Consider the following 19025-nt stretch of genomic DNA (forward strand, 5'->3'; position numbering starts at 1 on the left):
TGAAGTGTTCCAGAACTTGGAGGGAACCCTCCTGTCTGTTGATTGTTGTGCGGTGCTGTAGCCTTTTGCTCGGATTCCCAGTGTTTGTACAGTGACTGTAATCGATGCCAATCTCCATGGATTCTAATTATTCCAGTGGAGCGTTTCCATCTTTGAAAGATAAATGGGCGCTGTTCAATGTATTATCCCTTAACATGAGTGGGAGCATCACCCACAGCACTGACAGGGATCAGCAGATCCAGAGAGAGGGGGAGGAGAGATCAGAATCTGAGAACATTAGACTGGAATGTTCCAACAATTGATCAGAACCAGAGGACATTAGACTGGTCTAAAAATGTATCAGAATCTGGGAACATTAGACTGGCATGTTCCATCAATAGACAGGAGTTAATCCAATTATGTTTGGTATCTTTCTGCATTGTGTTGGTGGTCATTATCATTGATGATTTATTACACTATTCTCATTATTCAATATTTTTATTAACCTTTCCTGGCTATCGTTGGTGTTCCTGGCAAGTGTCACGGTCCAGATTTTTTTCTATTAACCGGTTATGACTGTATTACTGCTCTTTCTTATATTCTATCCTTCTTGTCACTATTATTTTCCTGTTGAAACTCTCAATCCATATATTCACTCTACAGACCACGAGTAACTACATCAATGAATGTGTTCAATTATTGTCTCCCTTTCAGCACTGGCAGTGTTACTCATTCTTCTCTCTGTTGACCTCATCAGTTCCAGCTGCGAACTATAATTTACTGTATCATTGCCTTTGTTATTTAAATATTAAGAGCAGGGAGGTCACTCTCTACTGATCTGGTTACAAACTCCACTTCCTTCCACTGTTTCCATCCCATTCCTGGCCAATATCTGCGGCTGAAGCCGACAAGTCAGCACTGTGCGAGGTCCCTTTGACAATGAGCTGATTCCTGACACCATACCCTGACCATTTCTAACTTGAAATACTCACCACTCCAGAATATATCTCACTGGTTTAGTCCATCTGCTGTTTGAACCTTGAGCTATGAAATACTGTCTTAATGAAGCCAATAATCTGCTGCTGACACTCCCGGCTTCAAACCTGCCGAAGCAAATCTGATTCGAACTCACACCAAACTCCCATCCATCTGTCATTCATGTGCACGCCGATGTATATTGCTATTGTGTCTGGCAATGCCTTTATTTTAACATTCTCAAACACTTTACCTCATCTGTCCATGCAATTTCTCTCGTTCTCTCTCTGTCGACTAACAAAACGCCTTCTAGTTGTTCTTATTTAAAATATGTTCCTCCATGTGCGTTCCTTCTTAAACAATGAGTTTCACATTCAAACACGCCAATCGCGCACAAACACGCACTCTCTTTCAGTTTCTGATGAACATGCATGCACAAACACACATGCATCAATTATAGACATTATAGACAGTATCTTCCCATTATAGACAGTAATCTGATGCGAATATAGTTTGCATGTGATAGTAAAGTTTGCAATACTGTCTATGCTGGGCAGATAGTGCAGTTTACTGAGCAACACACCAGCATGGTCTGCACAGCTCTCCACACTGGGCTGTCATCTTGTCCCAGTTTATGTTGTTTGTGGTGTTCTGTGAAGCAGATTCAGAATTTGATGTAACAAACCATTTCAGCTGATCTGACAATGCCTTTATTCAATGTTTTCATTCTTGTAAGTTTACTCGCGAAGATTTCACTTCTCCAGTTCGTCCCACTGTCCTGTCTGTTTCCCCATATTTCCACAAGATTTTTCAATTAATTAACTGTCTGTTTCTGTCTTTGATGTGAATCTTTCTGTTCCTCCGTATCTTTCCCTGGGCTTAGCTTTTAGCTCGTTAGTGTATCGAGTGCTGGCATTGTGAATGTCAGAAACAGTGAAATGGTGTGTGTCAGGCTGTTGTTCACTTCCTGGTATGTCCCATGAGATGGTCTATGGACAGGGGTGTTTCAGAAGTTATGAGACACATCCTTGTAACTTGGTCTGTACCTGTATTTGTCCCTCTCGGGTGACCTTGCGATCAGTAACACGAGGAAGCCTCTTAAGTAAAGGACCAGGCATCTAAATTGTGTGCCAATGCAATCACTTTTTTAAAAAATGTTCTCCTTTCTTTAAATAAGTGATCTTGAAGGCAAAACTGCCGACTGAAAACGGCTCAAGTAAATAACTTACGATGCTTTTAGGGTTTATAATAAATAGTAGTAACAACGGCCTAGTAACTTATCCCCAGTTGCGACTCTCTCTGAAACCTGACTTGATGCTGCTTCCTCCTGGATTGGAGAACTGTATGCAAGAATGTATGTCTGAATGTTCCTTTTTGCCAAGGGGTTTGTTTATGAGATGTTAGTATATTGGAACAGTTCATTTGTAGAAGATACTGTATCCATTATTCGGGAAAGGATTCCAATAGTTAAATTATTCTAAATTCGTCTTCACTGTGTATGGATTTTCATTAGAGGGTTTAAATATATTGTGTTTTACTTAATGGTGAATAGTTTGACGAGTAACATCACATCTGGAACAACCGTTTCACATCTATCCTTTAAAATAAGAAAAGGTGTGTATCCAAGCTACCCTCCTAAAATAGTTTGAGGCAGTCTAGTTGGTCTATTACAAATTGACGAGTCATGACTGGTTCCAAATCGATAATACTAAATTGGGTTTAGAATTTCAATCCCTACATTGTACAAACAGGCCATTCGACCCAACAAGTCCACACCGACACTCCGAGGAGTAACCTACCCAGACCCAATCCTCTACCCTATTATTACACATTTATCCCGACAAAGGCTCCTAACCCATACATCCCTGGAAACTACAAACAATTTAGCATGGCCAATTCAGCTGACATGCACATTTTTGTTTTGTGGGAGGAAACCAGAGAATCCAGAATAAGCTCATGCAGACACTGGAGATTATGCACTGGGAGACTATTGGGTTCAAAGGTCGTGTATGGTAGCTGTTAGTGCCTCTTGTTCCGGATGTTGAATTCGGTTGGTTTAAACCGTGTTTTGTGTATAAAGATTATTTCAGTCACTAAGAGTTCTCTGGGTGAGGAAAAAGTGAATTTGGCGGTTTTACAAAAGGGAATGTAGGCAAAGCAGTAGGAATTGACAGACAAGCTGGAGTTGGGGTTGTGATCGTCTGTGAGAAAATGAGAGATAATTACAGCTATAGTTCGGCAATTGCATTTTGTTGAACCACCATCAGACTCTTTGGAAATGGCTAGAATTAAATTTCAAATGAGGCACTTTGAACATGAGAAAGAATTGAAACAGTTTGAATTATGATGAAAAGTAGAAATAAAAGAAAAGGAAGTGAAGGCGAAACAGAGAAAAAGACAGAAGAAAAGCAGAGAGTTTCAAGTTAAAAACTTAGCAATTAGAGAGAAAAGTTGGCATAGAAGGCGGAGATGAAGTTAGATGGTAGGCTGGATGAGGAGGATAGTGAGGTTGAACAACCCTGTAGTCGCCAATTGTCTAATGGGGTTCTGTTTAAATACATCCAGGCATTATCTAAATTTGATGAGAAGGATGGGGAAACCTTTTGAATTTCATTTGAGGAAGTGGCTAAACAAATGTACTGCTCAGTGACCATGTTGATCCAAACCAAGCTGATAGGTATTTGCATCCTTATTGGAGGAGGTATCTGGCCAGTATGAGGTGGTGAAGAAAGCCATCTGAAGTATATATGAGGTTGTGTCAGAAGCCGACAGACAGTGTTTCAGGAATCTAAAAAAGGTTCCCTGGTTAAACGCACATTGAGTTTGAAAGGATCAAACAAAGTAATTTTGAAAGGTGGGTAAGGGTATTAAAAACAGAGCAAACCTATGACACTGTTAGAGAGATTCTTATTTTGGAGAAGTTCAACAATTCACTTCCTGCAATCGTGAGAACTCATGTGGAAGAGCAGAGAGTTACAACGGCAAGGTTAGAAACTGAAATGGCTGATGATGATGATGATTGAGTTCAGAAATCAAAGTTTGATTTCTGTGAGGGAGTGAGAAGAATGTGTGAGATCTTCTTAAATCATATATCTGTGAAAGTAAGGTTTACTGGCATAGGCCAGGAGTAGCAGGTAAATAGGTTATAGCATTAAGAGGTATAGAAGTATGTAACTCTCTTATGCTGAGACATGAGGAGCTATGTCATTCAGAGGGACTATTGGAGAGGTGAGAAGTGCTCCATTATGTAATGTGTGGTTGGAGTGTCCAGTAGAAACACCAACAGATTTATTCCACAATGGGGAAGGAGGCCTTGAGCTTGGTGTTGCAACATTTCAGCATTAACATTGCAAATAACATACATGACCCAAGTCTTTTTCACTGATCGTGACCCGTTAATGTTTTTGGAGAAGTTTAGGGAGAGAAATACCAGTCTGTTCCGATTGAGCTTATTATTTCTGCCATTCAATTTGAAATTATACAGGTTACAGGGCGAGAAAACCTAAGTTTTAACATGTTGTGGAGACTTGAATGAAGAAAGACAAAGGCATTTTGTGGCAGGAGTAAAATGACTGAAATCGAAACTAGTTGAGAACAGTTGTATGCTCAATCAATGAAATATATATATGCTTTGCAGACTACTAACAGAGGAAGACGAGGACGTCTAAAATGAATTCACCCTTGTATGTTGATGGATTATTTTATTATAGATGGAGTCTCTGGATACTATCACTGTATAAAGGTTATTTTCTCTTCGATTTATCATGAAGAGGGGTTTTAAAGACAGAGGTGCAGAACTCCTGTCTGAAAACAGTTTAAGCAAAAAACAGAAAAAGGCTTTAGTTTTAATTTAAACGTTGGTAACAATGGGTGGCACGGTGGCACAGTGGTTAGCACTGCTGCCTCACAGCATTAGAGACCCGGGTTCAATTCCCCCCTCAAGCGACTGACTGTGTGGAGTTTGCACGTTCTCCCCGTGTCCGCTGTGGGTTTTCTCCCACAGTCCAAAGATGTGCAGGTCAGGTGAATTGGCCATGCTAAATTGCCCGTAGTGTTAGGTAAGGGGTAAATGTAGGGGTATGGGTGGGTTGCACTTCAGCGGGGCGGTGTGGACTTGTTGGGCCGAAGGGCCTGTTTCCACACTGTAAGTAATCTAATCTAATGGAAGGGCAGCGGCCAGCTCTCCAAGACCTGGTTTCCTCGTTTTGCTTTTAGCTGCAACATTCAGAAGCTGCTTGGGAGTTGGAAGTTTCAATACATGATCCCCAGCTGCTGTTCCCTCTGAGATCTCTGTTGATGATGTTTCCCACTGGATTGGAAAACTGCTGTAAGGATCTGTATTTGAAAATATCTTTGTGCCAAGCGGTGTAAACCAAGAAGATAGGTATCTATTGTTTGTGCAAGTATTCCAATACATAAGCTATCCAAAAATAGTATTTTCTTTGATTGTATTTTAACTAAAGCATTTGAATAGATTATATTTGCTTAATGTCGACTGGTTTGACCAGTCACAACGTATCTGGAACACACACTTCCCATCTATATTCAAAATAAGGAAAGGTTTAGGTCTAAGCGGCCATCTTAAAATATTTTGCGGGGATCTGGTCTGGTCAACAATACTTGTAGCCGAGGGGTTTGTGACTGACTCCTGTAATTGAAAATTTAGTGATGAGGCTGGGGATGGTTTGCTGGAGATTGTGGTTTAAGCTGCCTCGGACATTCAGGGAGACCTGAGGATTTGGTGACCCAACTCTGGATGGAGCATGAGGACTGTAGTTACAACATCTGGGTCTGTAACATGAACAACAAATGGAGTAGAGGCTGCAGAGAGGGAAAGCTCTGAAACCAGGCAGTGAGTGTGTGTGGGGAAAGGGAACGACAGTATCCACCCCGGGTTTTCCAGGAACAGCTTCCCAAGCTCCATTTATGGGAGGAGCAGCGTGTGAGGGGATCCTGACTGAACAAACAGCTGGTCACAGAGTGGTGTCACCTCATTCAACACGACCTGAAGCTTCATTCCAGGGGGTAGGGCAGTCCTGCCAGTGGCTGTTAGGGTTACAGTTTCATTCAGCTTCTATGATCCAGAACTTTCCAGGCATGAGCTGGTGACATTTCCATCAAACGCCAGTATCTCAATATGAATGTCACCATTCGGTGCCGGAGGATGTATATGGTGGATCAGGTAGATTGCTTCTCCCACAGCAGGGAGCTATCGAGTGTATCCTTATTTTCCCAGTATAGTGGGATTCCCGATGGTGTACATGGCATCTTCAGAGTACCCATATCAATGGGGAGAGGTAGAGGAACTGAAGGAGCTCTCTCTCTGTTAATGTTACCGTGTGTCCATGCACAGTACATCATGTCCTGACAGCAGCCACAGTTCCTTCATTCAAAGGCAGGCAGCCATTCCCATCGTCTTCTGGACTCCATGTAGAAAGGAATGAGTTTATCTTGGATAAAGGCTGTCCCTTTAATACACATTTCAAAACATCATCCCACCACTAAGCAACCACAACAAAATATTCCATGTGTACGGAGCGCAATGGAGTCACTTGGAGCGTCAAGGAGCAGATGATCAGGGATGGAGCAAATGCTTCCATGTCTGAACGGATCTGAGTGAACCCCCCACTACACAGTATCATTACGTCCTGTAATCCCTCTTCATTTCAGTAACATACTACCTTCCATTAGTCCTGTAAATGAAATGACAGGTTATATCAAGTTATATTCCACCTGCCAAACGATTATCCATTGTTTTTACCACTCTGTATCTATTTGCAGGCTCTCCATCCTCTCTTGATAATGTAATTTCTTCCTTATCACCACGACATCGCCAAACTCAGTCCCAGTACATCTATTCAATCCCACTGATCGTTGATATGGATTGTAAATAGTTGAGGACCCAACGGTGGTCGCTATATGACTCAACATTTTATGATCAGTCCAACTGATTAAGACTTATTTATCCGGAGTGCCTGTTTCCTGTTTGATAGCCAGTCCTCCCCCATTCCTGTGTAACACATTCGAAGGGCTGAATAAGAACAAGGAGCATCAGTCTTCTATTTACCCCCTCGAGCCTGCTCCGCTATTGAATACAATAATGGCTGATGTCATCTCTGCTCCGCCATTGAATACAATCATGACTGATGTCAGCCTGCTCCACCATTGAATACAATCATGGCAGATGTCATCCCTGCTCCACCATTGAATACAATCATGGCAGATGTCAATCCTGCTCCACCATTGAATACAATCATGGCTGATGTCATCCCTGCTCCACCACTGAATACAATCATGACTGATGTCAGCCTGCTCCAACATTGAATACAATCATGGCAGATGTCATCCCTGCTCCACCATTGAATACAATCATGGCAGATGTCGTCCCTGCTCCACCATTGAATACAATCATGGCTGATGTCATCTCTGCTCCAACATTGATTACAATCATAACTGATGTCATCCATGCTCCACCATTGAATACAATAATATCTGATGTCATCCCTGCTCCACCATTAAATACCATAATAGCTGATGTCATCCCTGCTCCACCATTGAATACAATAATGGCTCATGTCATCTCTGCTCCACCACTGAATACAATCATGGTTGATGTCATCTCTGCTCCACCCCTGAATACAAGCATGGCTGATGTCATCTCTGCTCCACCCTGATTACAAACATGGCTGATGTCATCTCTGCTCCACCCCTGAATACAATCATGGCTGATGTCATCTCTGCTCCACCCCTGAATACAAACGTGGCTGATGTCCTCTCTGCTCCACCCCTGAATACAAACATGGCTGATGTCATCTCTGCTCGACCACTGAATACAATCATGGCTGATGTCATCCCTGTTCCATCATTGAATACAATCATGGCTGATGTCATCCCTGCTCCACCATTGAATACAATCATGGCTGATGTCATCCCTGCTCCACCATTGAGTACAATCATGGCTGATGTGAGCCTGCTCCACCATTGAATACTATCATGGCTGATGTCATCCCTGCTCCACCACTGAATACAATCATGGCTGATGTCATCCCTGCTCCACCATTGAATACAATCATGGCTGATGTCATCCCTGCTCCACCATTAAATACAATCATGGCTGATGTCATCTCTGTTCCACCATTGAATACAATCATGGCTGATGTCATACCTGCTCCACCATTGAATAAAATCATGGCAGATGTCATCCCTGCTCCACCATTGAATAAAATCATGGCTGATGTCATCCCTGCTGCACCATTGAATACAATAATGGCTGATGTCATCCCTGCTGCACCATCGAATACAATAATGGCTGATGTCATACCTGCTCCACCATTAAATACCATAATAGCTGATGTCATCCCTGCTCCACCATTGAATACAATAATGGCTCATGACATCCCTGCTCCACCACTGAATACAATCATGGCTGATGTCCTCTCTGCTCCACCCCTGAATACAATCATGGCTGATGTCCTCTCTGCTCGACCACTGAATACAATCATGGCTGATGTCCTCACTGCTCCACCCCTGAGTACAATCATGGCTGATGTCCTCTCTGCTGCACCACTGAATAAAATCATGGCTGATGTCATCCCTGCTCCACCATTCAATACAATCATGGCTGATGTCATCCCTGCTCCTCCACTGAATACAATCATGGCTGATGTCATCTCTGCTCCACCATTCAATACAATCATGGCTGATGTCAGCCTACTCCACCATTGAATACAATCATGGCTGATGTCATCCCTGCTCCACCATTGAATACAATCATGGCTGATGTCATCCCTGCTCCACCATTGAATACAATCATGGCTGATGTCATCCCTGCTCCACCATTGAATACAATCATGGCTGATGTCATCCCTGCTCCACCACTGAATACAATCATGGCTGATGTCATCCCTGCTCCACCATTGAATACTATCATGGCTGATGTCATCTCTGCTTCACCACTGAATACAATCATGGCTGATGTCATCCCTGCTGCACCATTGAATACAATCATGGCTGATGTCATCCCTGCTCCACCACTGAATACAATCATGGCTGATGTCCTCTCTGCTCCACCATTGAATACAATCATGGCTGATGTCCTCTCTGCTCTACCACTGAGTACTTACGTGGTTGATGTCCTCTTTGCTCCTCCATTGAATAGAAGCATGGCAGGTGTCATTGCGGCCTCTGTTCCACTTTACTGCCATCTCTCAATCCTAAAACGCTGGGCTGTTGCTATAGATTGCGCCACATGAAAAAAAATATCCATTCCACATCTACACTTTCAATGAGTCTTAACATTTTGCAGATCTCATTGAGATCTCCTTTCATTCTTATAAACTTAAGAATATCATCCTTAACTGCTCAATTTATCTTCATTAGACAACCGTTTCATCTCTGGAATCAATCTAATGAACCTCTTCTGAATTAACTCCAATATAAGTGGATCCTTCCACAAGACAGGGCATCTAAACTGTACTCCATTTGCAGCCTCACGAAAGCCTTGCATAGCTACAGTCACACACCCTAACCTTCTAGTCTGGCATTGTCCAAATAAACTTTGAAATTATGCTTGTATTTCTCATTGCTTGCAGTACCTGCATGCAGGGTTTCTGTGAAATGCAAGTGGACACCGATATCCCTCTGCTCCTAACCACTTTGAAGTTTATGTACATTTTGCTAATAATTTTCCTTCCGATGATGCAGGCCAACTTGAATAACCCATCCTTATCCAATTTAATTTTCATTGCCAAATTATGGCCCATTCAACCTAACTATCCATGTTTATTTTGATATCTCTTCCATCTTCATTCCAAAGTAATTTCCCACCAATGTTAGTGTCCTCTGTTGTGGTTCTGTTCGACGAGCTGGGAATTTGTGTTGCAGACGTTTCGTCCTCTGTCTAGGTGACATCCTCAGGGCTTGGGAGCCTCCCGTGAAGTACTTCTGTGATATGCTTTTTGATTGAATCTGTTGTCCCAATCGAACTCATGTTGCTTGTCATCTGCGTGTGTGACTCCTAAGGATAGTTGGTCGTGTCATTTCGAGGCAAGTTGGTGTTCGAATGGGGCAAGCCATTATAGGACAAGCCAAACAGAGAACAGCCAGGGAATTCCGAGAGGCATGGCACTCATCACAGATTCAATCAATAAGAACATCGACCTGGACCCAATATACCAATCACTACAACGGACAGGTGGAACTGACAACCGGAAGCGGCAGATTCAAACCACTACAAATGCTGGAGGAAAGATCACAGAAGCGCTTCACAGGAGGCTCCCAAGCAGTAAGAATGTCACCTAGACAAGGGACGAAACATCTGCAACACAAATTCCCAGCTCGGCGAACAGGACCACAACAACAAGCACTGAGTTACAAATCTTCTCACAAACTTAGTGTCCTCTGAAAATAATATTTTCTATCTCATCAACCGAGTAATAATATCGAACGCAAATAGATGAGGCATAAGTACTGAAATCTGCGGTACTCCACAAATTGCATTTGCCAAAAGAAAATGACACATTTATTTCATCTGACTGCATTTTGTTGGTTAACCAATCCTCCATCCAAGCTAATAATTTACTCCTAAACCCATGTTCTCTGATCTGACCACTTACTCTTTGGATAAGTAACATATCCGATGCCTTCAAGAAGACCAGATACATTCCATCTCCAAGAATCCTACTATCTAATTTGCTTGCTACATCCTTAAGTAATTCACGCAAGCAATTCATACTCAGTTGATCCTTCGTAAAATCGTGTTGACTCTGATGGATTGTGGTTTGACTTTGCAAATGTCCTCTACAACGGATTCTAATAATTTGCCGTAAATTGCAATAGTTTTATCGATATGTTTTAATGTAATTTATACAGTTATTGTAAGTTCTTCCCTTTTGAAAACCTTTACGTTTTATTTGAATTCCTGTTTAACGTGCAAACGTTTTTAAAGGATCTGCTCCAATTGTTGTGTAAGAGGCATGTGTGGTTGCATGGATTCATCATCCTGGTGGTGTACACAATCGATGGGCTGATGTCTTTCTGGTTTTATGATATTCTAATCTTTATGGCCAGAATGACCTCCTCCTGTTGATGTGTTAGAGGGTTGGGGGATTATGGAATCTTCCTGTTGCTGTGTAACATTTTGAGGGGATGATGGGTCTTCTCTTTTTCTTCCATAACAGGCTGGAGATACTGAATGGTCTCCTGATGTATCCCTGAGATGGGACTGAGGGAGTGATTGGTCTTCTCCTGTTCTCACACAACAGACACATATCTGAATTACCTCCAACTTTCTTACTAAAAAAAAGTATCTGATACTTTGTATCCTTATCCAATTCACCTACAAAGGATCGGAGGGGCTGACTGACCTCCTGTTATCTCAGTGTAGCAAATCTCCAGTCATTGTGTGGCCTCTTCCAGTTCCTGTGTTACTGACTTGAAGATGCTGAATGGACTGATCCTGTTGCAGCGTGGCCTACTCTGGGTCTAGTGTTTTGACTCGAGGGGCTGATTGGCCTTCTCCTGTAACCTTACATCAGGCTCCGGGACTGAATACCCTTGTCCTGTTCTGGTGTAAAAGGGTCGAAGGTATGAATATCCTTCTGCTGTTCCTGTGCAACAAGCTGGAGAAGTGGAATGGATTCCTTCATTTATTGTGTAATTGACTTCGATTGCTGACTCCTTCCGGTGTCCGATGTAAAACTACGGTCATCTTTCGGTCTTTTAAACACAACCTGATCATCCTTTCCTTATAGTTTAACACTTCATAACAGGAATCAATTGAGGGAACTATCTCTGAGCTGCTTCGAATGTAACAATATCCGTTCCTCATTGAGGAGATTAAATCTGTACACACTACTCCAGATGTGATCTCACTAAGACCCTGTTCAGCAGCAGCAACACTTTACAAGCCTGCTGTAATGTCCCCACCCAGGTTACAGCAGTCTCAGCTGGCTGGGCAAATACACAGCATTATTGAAAGATCATTGTCCTTCTCTAAAACCACCAGCATAACAGGAGATCTGAAGAAGAGCATAAATGATGTGGCGAGATGATCTCCAACATTAATTTACCCAGAGCCCACTTCGATCAGGTTCTACAGAATCTATTGAGGTGGAGCTCAGAAACAGCAAGGAGGAGCAAAAATTGATGGGAATTATATATCAAAGTAAAAGCTGCAATACAAATACTGGGTATGTTATAAAATAGGAAAATGAGATATACACGTTTGTGGCTACTGCAGGAATAATGTACTGTTTAAATTAGATCTGAGCTGCATTAACCAAACTGAATGCTAATGCTGAGAAAAATGGATTTCATGAGCATGTTTGAGATGGCTTGTATTAATATTATGTCTAGCACTGAGCTCGAGATCAGGTTACTTAGGAATTGGAGTTGGATGATCAGAAGAGCTAATTGAATACTTTGCTGTAAATGACCTTTTGGGACCAGTGACAATAATGCATTGGTTTTCGTTTATGATGTTTGAGTCCACGACAATTTTTGTTTTATTTGAAGTAACCGTTATAAATCTGAGTCATGCCAGTCATGAAGGTGTGAGGAGGAAGTGGAGACTACAGATGCTGGAGATCAGAGTAGAAGAGTATGGTGCTGGAAAAGCATAGACAGGCAGCCTACTAAGAGCAGGAGTATAGATGTTTGACCATAAGCCTTTCATCAGGAATGAGACTTGTGGGCCAAGGGGGCTGAGGGATAAATGAGAAGTGGGTGTGGCAAAAGGGAGGTCGCTGGGAATGCGATAGGAAGATGAAGGTGGGGTTGAAAGTGATAGGTGATGAACGGAGACAAAAAGCCTAATCGACTGCATCCATTACACCCAATGTAGTCTTCCCTACATTGGAGAGACAGGACGCCAACTTGTGGATCATTTCAGAGAATATTACTGGGACAGCCACATTGACCAACTCCACCGTCTTGTGGCTGAACACTTTAACTCCGCTTCCCACTCTGTAGGGGGTAGTGTAATTTTTAAACGGTTAGCTGCCTTTTAGTCTTTTCTACCTCATAGTGAACACAAGCAGACACTCGAAACTGTTGCCGGACTTCCCCCATGTTTATATGAATGAAACAGTTGTAACAGCTTTCCTCGATAGTTGAGAGACCACCCTTAACCACAGTTGTACAACATCATCCATATAAGGAAAGAACGGGAAGCTCAAACACTGATTGGCCAAGTGAATAACAAAATAATCGCAGGCACCAGAACCCAAATAAGGAAAACAGTGGGGAATCCGAGCACTCGTTGGTCAAGGCAGCATTAGTAGACCCAGCCCACATATACATGTAAATAATGCGTGGAGATTACTATGCTTGTGTGTGTGTACCTTTGGGAACAGCACCCGATTTTGCAAAGTTGAATGAAAAAGTTTTGGACAGACTCCTCCGTGTCTTTGTTCCTGGGAAGGGAAATAAAAAGTGCCGTAGATGGGGCTGGATAGCCACTTATCTCGCACAACTCTGCCAAGGACATGAGGGTTCTGGGCCTGCTCCATCGCCACTCCCTAACCACCACAAGCCTGGAGGAAGAAAGCCTCATCTTCCGACTTGGGATCCTCCAACCACAAGGGATCATGGTGGATTTCACCAGTTTCCCCACTTCCTCAAACCCCATCTTATCCAAGTCCAAACTTGCAACTCAGCACCGCCATTTTGAACGTTCCTATGTGTCCACCTGCCATCCCATCAGCCCCACCTTCATCTACTTATTAGATCAAAGGAGACAGCTTAGGAAAATGCCAAGTGTTGTCGTAGGCCAGTGGATTCAGAGAAATGTAAGGCCCAGTAAAGGATGGCCAAGAAACTGAGAAGAAAATCAAAAACGTAAAGCATGCAAACGAAAGAAAAGCAAAAGCCTGCTAAAAAGCTTCTGTCAATGTTTGAAACAAAATCAAAAACACGCTCAAATGTGGGACAGTGAGTGTGCAGACAGGATCATTTATTGTAGAGAACAGAAAAATCACAGGGAAATGAAACAGTTATTTTTGTGTCCATCTTCAAGGAAGAATATCCAGAAATTCTCCCAGAAATACCAAGAGACCATGGGATTTGTGTAAGTAAAGTCAAAGATCATTCATATCAGTGATGAGGTCTTCATTGAACAGACAGCCAGATTGAGTACTGATAAATCTGACAGAGCAGATGTAGTACATACAAGTATTTCAAATGAAGCAGTAATGGACATATTGATTGCATTGCGGATTTTCATGTTATTTTCCTACACATTACTGAAAGGCATTTAGCTAATCTGAATAAGGTGAAGTTTATAAATATTATCCGACAGTTTAAGAAAGGATGAAGATAGAGAGCGGTGAACTGCAGACCAGTTAACTTGTCATCTGCGGTCAGGTGTCTGTTGGACTCAATTACAAAGAACGTGCTGCTAGATATATAGAAGGTCATGGCAAAACCGGGAAGTATGATAACGCATCGATGAAATGAAAGCCATAAGTGGCAAACACTTTTTGGAATGGTTTGAAAGATGATTCTTGTAGACATAAGCAATGAGGAACCAATGGATAACGTATAGTTGGATATTCAGGAGCAATATTTTGAGAACTCACACAGCAAGCTCATAAGAAAAAATAAAGCGCAAGGTATTGCGAAAGATATATACAAACGGGACAGTTAAAATTAGGTTTACATTCATGTGAATGTAATTGCAATGTAGAACATGTCGTGCACCAGTTGCATAGAGTGTTAGTGAGACTAAACTTAAAGTATTGTGTACCGTTTGGAGTCCCAATCTAAGATATAATATACTGACTACAGAGGAACTGCAAAAGTATTATCCAGATTAATCGATAAAATTGCAAGATTGTCTGATGGGGAAACTCACCTTGTGATCTTGCTTTTCATATTTTGATTACAGTGAAACTTAGAAATATCGAGGGGACTGAATAACAGAGGGACATGGAGAAGTGCAAACAGGCGAGATTAGCGAGAATCCCACGATATTCTACATGAACAAGTAGAATACAATAATCAGCCAACAGTTAGTGTCCATTAGAAACCAAAGAGGGGCAACCTGTGTGAGAAGCTGGTGAGCATTGATAGGTTGTTACATGAGACCTTCGCATCTGTTTTACTTGGAAGAAGGAGGAGTCAGGTAGAGAATTCGAGAAGATGGACTGAAAAGCTCTCGAACAGATTGACGTAAAATACGAGCAGGAATTTGAGGCTTTGACCGGTATAAAAATTGGACCAATCCCCGGTCTGGATGGTCTGGATGAGTTGTATCACAGGCTGCTGTCAGGGTCAAAGGAGGAAAGACCCTGACTGAAAATTGTAATTAGAATCTGACCATAGGGGAGGTGCCAGAGGACTGGAGAACAGCTAATGTGATTCCACTTCATGGTAAGGGTGGTAGAGGTAGATCAGGGAACTATAGACAAGTGAGTGTTAGATCATTGATAGGAAAATTACTGGAGAAAACAGGGAAGGAAAAAATCGAACTCTAATCAGAGTGGCAAGGGTGATCAGCGATAATCATCATGACTTTATCAGAGGGAAGTCACATTTAATGAATTTGATTGAATTAGTTTGAGGAAGTCGCTTATTTAGTTTTGTAGCAAGGCCTTTGACAAAGTTCCACATGAGAAACTGAGAAATAAAGTATTCTCATAGTATCAAGAATAACTTGACAAGTTATAACAAAAGTTGTCGTAGTGTCAGGAGACAGAGGGTGGTGGGAGAAGGCTGTTTGTGTGACTGGAGACCAGTGTCCCCTGGTGTACCACAGGGATCAGTGCTGTTTCCCTTATTTTTTGTGGTACTCATAAATGGTGTAGATGTGAATCTGCAGGGAGGTGGGTAGAGGAGGTGGGAGTTGTGATAAGTAAGTTTGCGTTTGATACAATGATTGGCCGGGTGGTTGGCAGTGAGGAGGAAGGCTTTATGTTGCAGGAAGATACAGAAGGAATGGTCAGACGGTTGGATCATTGACAGATGGAATGTAAACCTGGTAAGTATGAGGAGATGCACTTTGGAAGAAGGAACCAGACAGGAGAGTACTCAATGAATGGCAGCGCACGAGAAGCTTAGACTATGCACCTCCACACATCCCTGAATGTGACTGGACAGGATAACGGGCTAGTTAAGAATTGGACCTTGGGTGCAGCATTTATTAATCAGTGTGTAGATTATAAGAGCTATACAGGGCTTTCGTTAGGCCAAGATGGAATACTGTGTGGAGTTCTGGGAGCAACATTACAGGAAGGATGTGATTGTACTGGAGGGTGTGCAGAGGAGATTCACCAGGATGTGGAGAGAGACTGGATAAGCTCGGGTTGTTTACTTTGGAGCAGAGAACGCTGAGGGGGATGTGATTCAGAAGGATAAGATAATGAGGGACATGGACAGGGTGGAAAGACAACATTTGTTTCTTTTAGTCAGAGGGTCAAGAACAAGGGAGCACAATTTTACAGTGAGGAGTTTGAGGTACAGAGGGAATTTAATGTTTTTTCTCACCCAGAAGGTGTTGTGGTCTGAATGCACTTGCTGAAAGGGGAGTTATCATGGGTAACCTCACAACCGTTAAAAAGTGCTTGGACGAGAACTTGGAAGTGTCATGGCATTCACGGCTATGGACCTGATGTTGGAAAATGGGACTAATATAGATCGTGCTTTATTTCTGTTGGCACATTGTCTATAGTACTGAGAGTGTATGGTGTGCAAGGTCAATTATTGAGCAGCTGAATGCACGAATTGATCGGTTTCTGAAAAGTGAACTGTAATAGCTTGTTTAATCATGTCAATGTGAGAGGAATGAGAAAGTAAGTGCAGCTTCCTGAAACCAGAGAATAGGCAATGGGAAACAGGGAAATGGCAGAACGATGAAGTCACTACTTCAGTTCTGTCTTCACAGAACTTTCTAACAATACCAGGAAAACCAAGTCTGATGTGGGAAAATGACATCGTACACGGAACAGAGAACATAGTAAGTAAATGGATTAGGAGAAATTATTGGGACTGAAAATAATGGTCATAGCCAACTTTAACATAGATTTAAGAAATGGGAATTATGATTGTGAAACAGACAGAAAGACAAATGAAAGAGAAACAATGGATGTAATACATTTAGATTTTCAGAAAAAAAACTTTGGTAAAGCGCCAAGCCTAGTTTGCAAAATTAAATCTTAGTGGATTGGGGCTAATATATGGCCATGTTTCTAGAATGGGACAGCTGGCAGGAAACAGTGAATAGAAATAAACAGACTTGGGAAGCAACAGCCTGACATTGTATTTAACGTATGATTCTGTGAGTATGACTCTGTCCCAGACACCCATCACCTTTCCCGGACATCTCCTGTCTCACAAGCAGGACAGACACAGCAGATGTGACGGCAGAGTGAGATACAGTCCTCAATAGTGACTCTCTATCCCATGAAGTCTCACGGTGCAGTTTAGACATGGGAAAGGAAACCTCCTACTGATAACCATATATTAGCCTCTCTCAACTGAAGAGTCAATATTCCTCCATGCTGAACAACACTTGGAGGAAACACTGACGCTGGTAAGGATGCAAGATGTACTCTGGGTGGGGGATTCCAATGTCCACCTCCAAGAGTATCTCAGATACAGCATTACTGATCGAGCGGGCCGGGTCCTAAAGGATATAACAGCTAGACTAGGTCGGTGGCAGGCGGTGAAGGAACCAACTAGAGGAAAATACATACTTGACCACATCCTTATTCAGCCAATTGCAGAAGTATCTGCCCATGATATTATTGGTAAGAGTGACTACCGCAGAGTCATTGTGGAGACAAGTCACACCTTCACATTGAGAATAACCTCCATCAGTTTGAGTGGTATTATCGACGTGCTAAACAAGACAGACTTCGAACAGATCTTGCAGCTCAAGTCTGGGTTTCCATAAGGTATTATGGGTCATCAGTAGCAGCAGAATTGTACTCCCACACAACGTCATGGCCTGGCATGTCCCCCTCACAACATTTACCATCAAGCCAGAGGATCAACCTTGGTTCAATAGAGTGTGCAGGAGGGCAGGAACAGCATCGGGCACACTTGACATTGAGATGTCAGCCTGGTGAAGCATGAAACAGGACTACATGTGTGCCAAAGAGCAGAAGCAATAAGTGATAGACAGAGTTAAGTGATCCCACAAGCAACGGATCAGATGTAATCTCTGCAGTCGTTCCACTTCTCGTCGAGAAACGCTGGGGACAATTAAACAATTCACTGGATGAAGAGATTCCACAAATAACCGCTTCCTCCATGATGGAAGAGCCCAGCACTTCAGTGTATAAGATAAGGCTGATGCATTCGCAACAATCTTCAGTCAGAAATGCTGAGTGGATGATCCATCTCAGCCTCCTCCAGTGGTCCTCAGCAATTCAGTTACCAGTCATCCACAGCAAGTGGACTGCAGAAATTCAACAAGACAGCTCCTCACCGCCTTATCAAGGGGAACTAGGGACAGGAAATAAATTCTGGCCCAGCCAGTGACACCCAGATTGACGAAATAAATAATTTGGAAAAATAAAATTAACAGGAAGGTTACTGAGGTATCGCAGGGATCGGTGCTCAGGCCCCAGCTGTTCGCAATACCAATTAAACATTTGATTGCAGGAATCAAATACAATATATCCCAGCCTGTTGAAAGCACTAAAGGATGTGGGATTGTGAGTGGGTGGGGAGGATGTTAAAAAGTGCCAAGGTAACTGAGACAAGTGGAGTGAATGGGCAAATACGTAGCAGATGGAGAACAAGGTGGGTAGAGGTGACGGTGTGCCCTTTGGTGGGAAGAATAGATTGTCAGCTTATATTTGAAACATATTGCTCTATAAAGCGATGTATGCTCCTTTTTGTTGTTTCCTTCTGAGCAGCGCTCCAAGGTCCCTGAAGCGCAGAGAGTTCTCAACCCAGAGGTCAATACTGGGAATGGCATTGTCATGCTGACCAGTGTACATAGACCCTCCAAGGGGGGAGCTGTAACATTGAAAAGGATCTGAATCGCCTTGTACACCAGTCACTGAAAGCAATATTGCAGAAACAGAAAGCAGGTACGAAGATAAACGGTGCATTGACCTTCATTT

This window comes from Chiloscyllium punctatum, chromosome 27, assembly GCF_047496795.1.
Source record: "Chiloscyllium punctatum isolate Juve2018m chromosome 27, sChiPun1.3, whole genome shotgun sequence".
Lineage (NCBI taxonomy): Eukaryota > Metazoa > Chordata > Chondrichthyes > Orectolobiformes > Hemiscylliidae > Chiloscyllium > Chiloscyllium punctatum.